Here is an 11,082-nt window from a genome sequence, read left to right as displayed (position 1 = left end):
CCTACTGTATTTTCCACTCCATGCATCTGATGAAGTGGGTTTTAGCCCACAAAAGCTTACGCCCAAATAAATTTGTTAGTCTCTAAGGTGCCACAAGGACTCCTCGTTGTTTTTGCTGATACAGACTGACACGTCTGCTACTCTGAAACCTTTCGGGGTGTAATAACACTCTGACCCTTTCAGCTCCTCCCCTTAGAGGATCTGAGTGCTTTACAAACACTCATCCAGTATGCTCACCCAGCCACCCAGCCAGCCAGCATGCTCTCCTGTCTGCCTGCCACATCCAGCGTACCCATTTTACCCCCCACTCATCTGTCAGGTTTGTTTGGCCATCCTTCCCCTCCCCTCAACCACCCAACCAGCCAACACCTCCACCCAAGCAACAAACCAACTGGGCACACCCAAATATCTGTGTCCCTCTCACATTCATTGACATCTACCCAACCATTCACTTTCTGTCCTGCCTGTTCACCTGCTTGTCACATCAATGTGTGTATCCATCACTTCAACTCACCTGTATGCAAAACTCTCCATGTTGTCAAGTTATGGAGACAGAATTTCTGAAAACTGTGAAAATCCCAGAATCTGTGCTAGCTGTGACAAAAGTCCAAACCTCGCCCACTAGTTTGTTATGAAGACAGAGCACCTTTAAAGATAATTCAGAGGGAAATGAGAAATAGGAAGAAGAGAGGAAAATGAAAAGCGGAGAATGGTTAAAGGCTTTAAAACTTCAATACATATAACAGGATTTTCAGATCTTCAAAGCACAAATGTGTTGTGTTACAGAAATGTGACTGAGACCCTATTGTCAAATCAATTCCATTTCTCCCCCCCCCCCCCCATCTGGGGTCTAAATTGACTAGCTCTATCAAGGAAAAACTATATATCTTGGCTTCACTAGGATTTCACAGCAAAATAGCTATGTCCAGTTACTTCTCTCAATATACAAACACACCTCCTTTTGCAGAGAAGGAAGCAGAAATTGGTCCAATATACTTTGAAATCTAATATATTTTAAAACAACTTGGTCTGAAATTGATTGGCAAACAGGAGTGAAAGAGTTAAAACTGAGGCTATGTCTAAACTACAGTTTATGTCAGAATAATTTATGTCGCTCAGGGGATGAGAAAAAACCACCCCCCTGAGCGACATGTTTTACACCGACAAACGTCAGTGGGGACAACACTGTGTCCACGGGGGAGCTTCTCCCGCCAACGTAACTACCGCCACTTGCGGGGCTGCAGTAGTTAAGCCAACCAGAGAGCTCTCTCCTGTTAGTTGAGAGCGGCTACATTCGAGAGCTTACAGCGGTGCAGCTGTAAGCTCTTAAATGTAGCCATAGCCCTAGTTAAATGAAACACTGAGGGTGATCCAAGGTGATATCTACAAGGAATTATACCAGCATGAATACAATCGCAAAAGTCAAGACAAGGAATTAATACCAGCACAAATACAGTCGCAAAAGTCTTAGCCTAAGCAGTCTGTTTGCAGGAGCTTCCTGCATACCGCCGCCTCGCTGTACAGAAGTAAGAGTTGTTTTGAGGTTTGTCTAAATTGTCTTTGCACCTGATCCTGCCAATCAAGATTAAATCTCACAGACAAAACAAGACATTTGGGAGACAGACCAAAAAAGCCTTTATAGAAAAAAATATAAACACTCAGCAAGCTGTGATTAACTTCTGAAAGCAAAACACTCCCTGGCCTTATTGTTTGTTTGTAGCAATCACTCAAGCCTCCACCATACCCCCACTCAGGGTACAATCTCTTATGCCCCCATCACAACATTATTGCTGGCAAGGGCAAATTTGTGTTTTCTTTCCTTTTGTTGTGGCTTGTTTTTTACTTTTTATTTTTCTGTTTGTTTTAGTAAAGGCTGAGTCTGGCCCATTTCTTGTACCCAGTTTCCTTTCATTGTGCATATTCCTGTATCCAGCTGCTTGCACCTGAACTTGGCTTTAGTTCTTGCACCCTTCTCCCCTCCCCACCGACATACACAGACCCACAAACACACTGCTGCTGAAAGTGCCTGCCTCTGCTTCTAGCATTTCACTGCTGCCAGCAGCAGTACCACATGAGGGCTGATGTTATCCTCTGAACGGTGTCCAGATGAGCGTGGGGAGAAGCCATAAAATAGTGCTTACTTAAGGATTCTGGCTGCCAATCGTGCTGCTCTTTTCCATGGAGACCTGAGGGTAGATGCCAAGCCCTCCTTGTGAAGCACAGAGCTTATCCTGTCTGGCACAAACTCCCCAAAGCACCAAGAGCACAAATATGTTTTTTGCAGGAGTGCCTTAACTTTGTGATGCCAGCCACATGGGCAATATGGCAGGAGCCCAAGGCCCTGCACTTAACTTACATATCAATATATATTTATTTACTCGTTTTATTAAAGGGACAGTGTCCAGAAGTTTAGAAACAAATTCAGATTTTTTTAATAAAGAAAAAAAAAGGTTGGAGCCAGATGCTGATCTCAGTTATACCAATGTCAATCTGGAACAACCCACTGAATTCAGGTGAGTTACTGCAGACTGCCTTTGGTCTTACTAGCTGCAAAATTTGCCCCCTAAATATAGAGGAACTGGTTATACAACTTTTTTTCTTTTTATAGTTTCTTTAATAGGTCTATAGTTTTTGTAGTTCTTTTATAGTTCAAGTGCAACATGCGCTTTGGCTAGGTTTACCCAAAAGTAAACAAACAGCATTAAATGGGAAAAGAAAGTGAGAGTTTAAAAAATTCTTCCAGCATTAATTATCTATGGTACACAGGTAATGGAATTTGGATTTTTTTTTTAATTAACTTGATAATGTCCCTTTAATTTAGACATAGTGCTCATCTCATGCATCGGGAATCTTAAGAATTTAAAACAGTGGGCCCAATTGTACTCCCTGTTACACCAGAAAATACAAATTAGGATTTACTGGATTCACTGGTGTAACTGAAGGTAAAATTTTGTCCAGTAGTTAATGAACAATGGGGCAAATAGGTCAGGCAATCAGTTAACCTAGTGGAAACAAATCTAAGGTCTGACCCTGCAGTCAGGTCTGCCAGTGTCTCTCAGCATGGAAATGGGAGTCCATTCTACTGCATCCAATTTCAAGTTTGGGGCCATAATGGCAAAAGAAATTAAATACCAGAAAGGAAGATTTTATTGACATGGGAGGAGAAGCCCTTAATCGGAAAAGCATTGACTTTAAGAATATGCTTAAGTACCATTGAAGTTAACCACATACTTAAGTGCGTCCTGAATATGGATACTTGCTGGATTTGGCACCAGAAGACCTTGAAACTAAATTACACGAGGGATGAATAAGGCCCATTGTATTCAATCAGAATACCTGCTTCTCCTTGTTTGTTTTTTTTTAAATGTATTTATTTTTGTTAGAAGACGAAGTTGCTTCGTTGGTGGATTTCACCAGCAGTAGATCAGCATTGTTCTAGCTCTGCGGTTACAGGGAGTGGACAACTGTGGGCACCCCTCGTTTACTGGATTGTAACTGTAATAGATGTTAATATTAAAAACAGAAACATGATCAAAGTCGTGCTGAGGCAACTGCTGTAAATGCAAACTGCAAACCTGATAGCATCTAATCATCCACTTTGACAGGTGAAGACATCGTGTTAAGTTTTTGATTTATAATATTAATAACACTTTGCAATTATAGATACCTTTCATCCAAGGACATCAAAGTGCATTAGAAGCATGCATTAACTGAGCTTCACAACAACCCTGCAAGTAGTAGTTATGTCCCTTCTACAGACAGGGGAACAAAGGCACAGAGCAGTGAAGTGGCAGAGCAAGGAACAAAATGCAGGAGTACTGATTCCCATGCACTTGCTCTAACCACTGCAACACACTACCTTCTTGCATTAGAGGAAAACTGTTCCTGGTCTTGAACAGACAAGGGTTTTGTCCCCCATATCATGGCATTTTCAAGTAATGTGTTCAAATGTGATTGGAGCTAAAAAGGAAGTCACTACGGGAACATTCAGGTTTGCAGCTGATTGTCAGCATTCATCTCAATGTTTGCAGCTAAGTATTATCACTCATGTCAAGAGGCAGCAGCTTCTACATTCAACCTACAGCAGAGTTCTTCTGCTGCAGTGGTTTTCAACCTGTGGTCTGCGGACCCCTGGGTCTAAAGGTCCACAAAAGATGGTTCTTACTATATGTGACAAAGTGGGACTGTTCTTAATGTTTCCTCTGAATAGTGTGTGGGTGCCTCAGTTTCTGACCGACCCTCTGTCGCCTAGCAACTAATGGCCAGGCCCTTCCCCCCTGCAAGGGGATGCTAAAGGTGTGGTAGAACAAAGAGGTCAGGTGACTTCCTGGCCCAGGAAAGGAACTCAGCAGAGGAGGAGGGGCTGGAGGGGGTTTCAATTTGGAGCTGGCTGGGGACTAGGAGTGAGGGCAGCCGGGGGTGTCTGGCTCGCTGGGCCCCAGAATGGACCTGGCAGAGGGATCCGGTTCTCTGGACCTACAAGCTCTGTTTTAGACGTGTTCCTGTCATCTAATAAACCTCTGTTTTACTGGCTGGCTAAGATTCGCGTCTGACTGCAAAGTGGGGGTGCGTGCAGGTCCTCTGGCTTCCCCAGGACCCCGCCTGGGCGCACTCACTGTGGGAAGCGCACGGAGGGGCATATGCTGAATGCTCCAAGGTCAGACCCAGGAGGTGAAGCCGTGTGAGCTTCTTGCCCTGAAGACAGTCTGCTTCATGGGAGAGGAGGCTCCCCAAAGTCCTGACTGGCTTTGTGGGGAGCAGTTCCAGAGCATCGCCCGGGGACTCCGTGACACCATAGGACAGTGGTTTTCAACCTGTGGTCCACGGATCCCTGGGGGTCCACAGACTCTAAGATTTCCAAAGTGGTCCACATCTCCATTAGAAATTTTTTAGGGGTCCACAAATGAAAAATGATTAAAAACTGCTGTTCTACTGCTTTCACTATAAGGAGAATTGGGGTGCGGGAGTCATTTTCATGATATTATTTTTGCTTTCTGATTGAGCTGTGACATTCTATTCGCTCACCACACTCTGTTTTGCATGAAAAAAATTTGATTAGCAAAGGGAACAATGGAAAATGTGGATTTAATATAGGGCAAATTAACACAGATTCCGTTGGGTTAGACAGTGAGAAAGTTTAAAATAGCATGTTCCTTTAAAAAAAATTTAAATAATCAGATTAAGAACAGATGAGCTATTTCCAAATAAAGAGGCAAACGATGTCCTTCCCAGATTGTTGTGTTTTGTTATAACCCTACATTCCACTGATATGCCTATATAATTGCATAAAGGGAGACTGGATGTGGCATACAGTATAAAACACTAGATACATCTCCAGCTGCCATGAAGCAAATAACATTCATAGTAGTCCAAAACCTGAAGGTCTTTCTCAATCTTTATGCTGGCAATAATCTCCATTGACCTCAGTGAGGAGTTTGCCCAAGGACCTTCAGGATTTGACTCTGTAAATTTTGGAGGATTGAAGGGTCTTAAAAAAAAAAAACTGTGTATCTCTCTATATTGTTTCATTCACTGTACTTGAATCTTTAATGCTTAATCTAACGTCAGTAATTAGGGGAAAAACATAAGGAACAAAATGTGGACCTTGACTACAGTCATTATTGCTCTTACCAAAGCTTTTGATGCTTTCGCCTGATTCAAAATTTGGACGCTCCTCTAAAAGTTTGTTCATATCACACAGATGGCTGAGCTCCAGTTCAGCAAAGCACTTAAACACTTGCTTAACTTTAATTCACTGAAGTCAATGCCACTTAAGTGCTGTTCTGAATCAGGGCCTCTGTGGGCAGCATTCTCACCAATCCATTTGTAAAAGCAAATCGAGTCATGCCAGGTTTATTTTGGCTCACAGTTTCTTTGTGGTGGCGACTGACAAATCCACAGAGATGAATTAATACCAGAGAGGTGATGAAGACAAAAAGTAGTGGTGCCAAGAAATGTTATTAAACTTTGAACTGGCAAATTTTTTAACTTTGGCAGACTAAAAACCTCCACAAAAAGAAATGAGGAGGTTTCATGTGGGCTCCTTATGCAGATAAATGTTCTTTTTCATGGAGCACCTCCAGTTCACCACCAACTAGTTTGCTGAGTAGCTAAAAACGATGGAGTAGATCCTTAGCTGTTGTAAGTGGTGTAAATCCACTGAATTTCATGAAGGTATGCTGATTTTTACATCACCTGACAATCTGGCCACATAAACATACATCATTCTGAAGAAGCCCCAACTCCTGGGAAAGATATGTAGGACCTAGTCAATGGTGAAGAGTTCAACATGGCCGTGGATTTCATGTTCCTTTGTGGAGTTTTGCCAAACCACCTCCACTGATCAATGATTCACTACCCAAATGAAAGAACATGTACTGCTCAGAAGCAGATTGCCACATTGAATCTGAAACCTACACAGAGGAACACAGTCCATGCTTACTACACTGTAGCTAGCGTTTTCCACTTACTTGGAGGCTGAGAAACATGGACATGTTATTGCCGGCATGTCAAAGAGCTGGAAAAATTTAATCAGCAGTACCTTCGAGCTATTAGGCATACCAAGTAGCATGATAAAATCACAAATAATGAAATTCTGCAAAGAGGTTGCACAACAAATACTGAAGCAATGTTTATAAAACTCATCTTCACTGGGCTGGACATATCCCCTGCACAGAGGGCACCATTCTCCCAACTGTACACTATAGTTGTATAGTGAATTTGTACTGGGCAAAAGATCAAAAGGCAGAGAAGATTCAAATATGTCCTGAAAAAGAACCTCGCCAATGTGACATCAGTATCAACATGTGGGAAGCTAAAGCAGCAAACAAATCAATCAGAAGAACATCTAGTGCAGAAAGCTGTAAGGGGAGATTCGTTAGTGCAAATAGGTTGAGTCCCTCCTGACCTCATCAGAATACATGGACCTGGAGTTCATCCCAAACTCATTCCCTTCCTAGGATTTGGCTTTATTGGTAACTCAAAAACAATAATACAATATAAAGATCAGACTAAGCTTCCTCTCCATACTTAGTTGTTCCTAGGGTGCTTCTGGAGGGAAACCCTAATTTCTTCTGGCCCAAACTGATAGTCCTATCCCCTTTGTATCCTGGCTGGAGCTAAATGGACAAACCTGCCAGCATGACACAGCAGTAATTATCCTGACCCTTAATGAAGTTCATAGCACCTGAGCCTAGGAAAATTCTACAGAAGACCCCTGCATTAGAGTCTGCAATCCTGTCACAGTCAACAAGAGAGGGAAGAAATTTACAAATAAAGAGAGCAGAGAATAGAAACTTAGGTAACAAAAAGCACAGCAGTCTCCCACCAAACCTATCCAAAGACCTGTAACTCAAGAATTGGGCTCTTTAGCCACCTAAGAGTTCATAAAAGCTTTTGATAAACAGACCATCTTTGACATAGTGGCCAACAGGCAATGATATTCATTTCTCAAATGCTTGATCCAGGCCAGATTTAAATGACTCAAGTGATGAGGTTTCCAGAGTATCCTTAGAAGACTATACCATGGCCTAACTCATCGATAAGTATTATTTTTTTTAAATTATGTAAATAGTTTATAAGCACTCAGAAAGAAACAGTCCATGTCCCAAGGAGCTTTCACTCCAGCTCAACTATAATACAATCAATAAAAGATTAGTTGCAGATGGGGTCAGATCAATCTGTTTGCAGCTGCTTCAGCAGAGCATCATTAATGCACAGCTGCAGGGTGTGTGCAAAGCTGCTCAGACTGTACACACATTGCAATCACTGAATTGTATTATTTTTTAGTGCATTTTCTCATAAAACAACAGGGAACACTGTCTTTGGCAGTCTGCCTACGTTGAGCATGTTCAGGAAAGCAAGGGAAGTCAAGGCACCTGAGTGCTTATTAAAGCCTCACAAAGCAGAACAGATGATCTATTCAAGTCTTCACCAATCCAGTCAGCATTCCCACCCCCAGGCCAGGCCGGAAGCTGGAGTGGGTCGGAGTAAGAGCCATGCGGGCAGCTGTGGGGAGCCATGGACTCTCCACCTGCCCTGGGCGGGAGAGTGGGGACACAGGCTGGGGGCTGCTCTCGGGACCCCTCCCCCGGCAGGCTTTGACTTCCAGCTTGGCCGGGATGCAGGGACTCAAGGGGAAGAGGAGGGGTGGCAGGGGTGGGGCCACAGAGGGGGCAGGGCCTCATGGTTGCCCGTGCCACATAGGGATTTATAGTGGTTTAACTATCCAGTATAATTATACTAGTATAACTGGTAAAACTTTCCCATATAAACAAGCCTTTTCCACTCCCACCTTGCATCCCAGCTCATATAATTTCATCTTCCCTGACCCTAAAATAGAAAGAGCAAACCAGACTGAAAGACTGTCCTCCTGAGAGGAAGGCCAACAGGCCCTGCTCTTGCTTGAGGAACTCTGTTTTTCACCTGAGAGTCCTGAAAACCATCACATCATCATGACCTCCAGTCCTGAGCCCAACAGTGCGGATATCTAATTGCCAGCATTGCAGAGGCATGTAAACTCTTGTTCTGTGTTCCTTCCCTGTTGTGTTACTTTCTGCCCCACTATTTCTTTCCTCCTAGCCTACATCTCACTTTCTCTGCTTTTCATAAGATCCCAGCATCAACTTCATTGCCTCAGCACAGCGAGATAAAATGTCCATAATCTTGTTCCCTCTAAGGAGAAAGGAGCCAACCAGATGATGTCCCTGACTGGAATGTGTGCCAGGGTCCAAGCAACTGGTGCCTTTGTTCGATCTGCTAGCCGAAGGTATCCATTCATAACTAACTAGCCAACCAGTGTTCTAAAGACATCAACCAAAACCATATTTCCCCCACCTTCTCTGTCCAGTCTCTCCTCTACCTGGTGTCTGTCTGTCTGTTAGGGTACGTCTATACTTACCTCCGGGTCCGGCGGTAAGCAATCGATCTTCTGGGATCGATTTATCACGACTTGTCTAGACGCGATAAATCGATCCCGGATCGATCCCGGAAGTGCTCGCCGTCGACGCCGGTACTCCTGCTCCGCGAGAGGAGTACGCGGAGTCGACGGGGGAGCCTGCCTGCCGCGTCTGGACCCGCGGTAAGTTCGAACTAAGGTACTTCGACTTCAGCTATGTTATTAACTTAGCTGAAGTTGCGTATCTTAGTTTGAAGTGGGGGGTTAGTGTGGACCAGGCCTCAGAATCAGAGGTGAATACCCTTCAAACACTAGAATAGAGAGTAAAATTAATCTTTTCCTTTTAATCAAAGAAAGGGTCTTCGGAAAATAAAAAACTCTAATATTTTGCCTTCAAAAAGAGAGAGATTTCAAAGGCTTTAATTAAGTTTGTTTTGCATAATCACTCAATTTACGTTTCAATATAAATGCTTGTCTCCTAATAGCTACCACATTTCCACTGTCACTGTGGTTCTCTCCTCCCCCTTTTTGCAGTATCTGTGCTGGCTGGCTGGCTGAGTGAGGAACGAGAGTGGCCTAGTGAATAGGGTATTGCAGAAGTTCTCAAACTGTGGTCCGCAGACCACCAGTGGTCCGTGAGCTTCATTCAGGTGGTCCGCGGATAGTTCCCCTCTAAGGTGCGTGCCTGGGTGGCTGCACACAAGAGAATGAAGGGACACCCACCTAATCAGTGGACCCGCACAGGCGTTGCTCCACTAATTAGGTGCCTGGGCCCTGGAGAAGACGCACATGTAAGGTGAGCTGGTGGTCTTGGGGGGAATAGGGGGTAGGTGGGAGGGGGCAGTGGGGTGAGAAGAGGGAGTGGGGGGAATTTGGGACATGCAGGGCTGCAGCAGCCAGAGAAAGAGGCAACTTTCCCCAGCTCCAGGGCTGCGGCTGGGGGGAGAGACCCCCCTCCTTCCCAGTTTCAGCTCTGTGGCTGCTGTGGCAGGGGAGAGACCCCCCCCTCCTTCCCAGCCCTAGCTAGGGGGCTGCTGCGGTGGGGGAGAGAGGGAGAGACCCCCCCCTCCTTCTCAGCCCCAGCTCAGGGGCTGCTGTGGTGGGGGAGAGAGGGAGAGACACCCCCCTTCCCAGCCCCAGCACTGTGGCTGCTGTGGCAGGGGAGAGACCCCCCGCCCCTTCCCAGCCCTAGCTAGGGGGCTGCTGTGGTGGGGGAGAGAGAGAGAGACCCCCCCCTCCTTCCCAGCCCCAGCTTGGGGGCTGCCGCGGCAGGGGAGAGAGGACACATCCATCGCATTAGAAAGGTAAGACTACTGATATTAAAATATGAGCTGTGTGCTTTTATTTGTAGAACAAACAACCATTAATTATTAAGTTTTTTTTATATAGCGCTTTTATCCAAAGCACTTTACAGTAGTTAGCTAATGGTACAAACAACATTTGAAAAGTTCATTAAGTGCACCGCCGAGATTCTCAACAATTTTCAAGTGGTCCGCGGAAAAAAAGTTTGAGAAACACTGGGGTATTGGACGGAGCCTCAGGAGGCCAGGCTTCTTTGCTGAGAGACCATGGTCAAGTCATTTCCCCTCCCTGTGTATTCCCATCTGTAAAATGGGGATAATGATACTGACCTCTTTTGTAAAGAACCTTTGAGATCTATAGATGAAAATGGCTACAAAAGAACTAGGTATTACTACAAGGAGGCAGTCTCCAGGTGAGTACGTGCTTTGCTTAACTAATTACTGATGATCTGACTGCCCTATAGGAAACCAGATACATTTCCTGGGCAGGCCCAGAGCACAGTACTTCACATGTAGAGGAAGATACCATGATTTAACTCTGATGTGCTGATGCAATATCTTACCATAGATAAAAAGGGCTCTTCTAACTCTTCTAGCCACACCACCATCTTGCAGCTTTCTGATGTGTGCGGATTATGTCCTTTCCTTGGAACCAAGTGCAGCAGCAGCTCTGGGATGTAGCCAGTCTATAATGTAAATCTCCTTCTCACTAGGTGACCCTGTAATGTTGCATCCATGACAGAAGCCAGGGTTGATGATTCTGGCCAAAGGAAACTCACTTGTGATTTCAGATTGTTCAAGTTTAACACACCACAGTTTACTTGCAGAACTCAGGACTGAAAAAACTGCACCGTGTAGCAGCTTTCTGTGATGCATCCATTCCCA

The sequence above is a fragment of the Terrapene carolina genome, unplaced genomic scaffold, assembly GCF_002925995.2.
Source record: "Terrapene carolina triunguis isolate 2854851 unplaced genomic scaffold, T_m_triunguis-2.0 Scaffold85, whole genome shotgun sequence".
NCBI lineage: Eukaryota > Metazoa > Chordata > Testudines > Emydidae > Terrapene > Terrapene triunguis.
The sequence above is the reverse complement of the archived record's forward strand: the minus strand, read 5'-3'. Positions refer to the sequence as shown.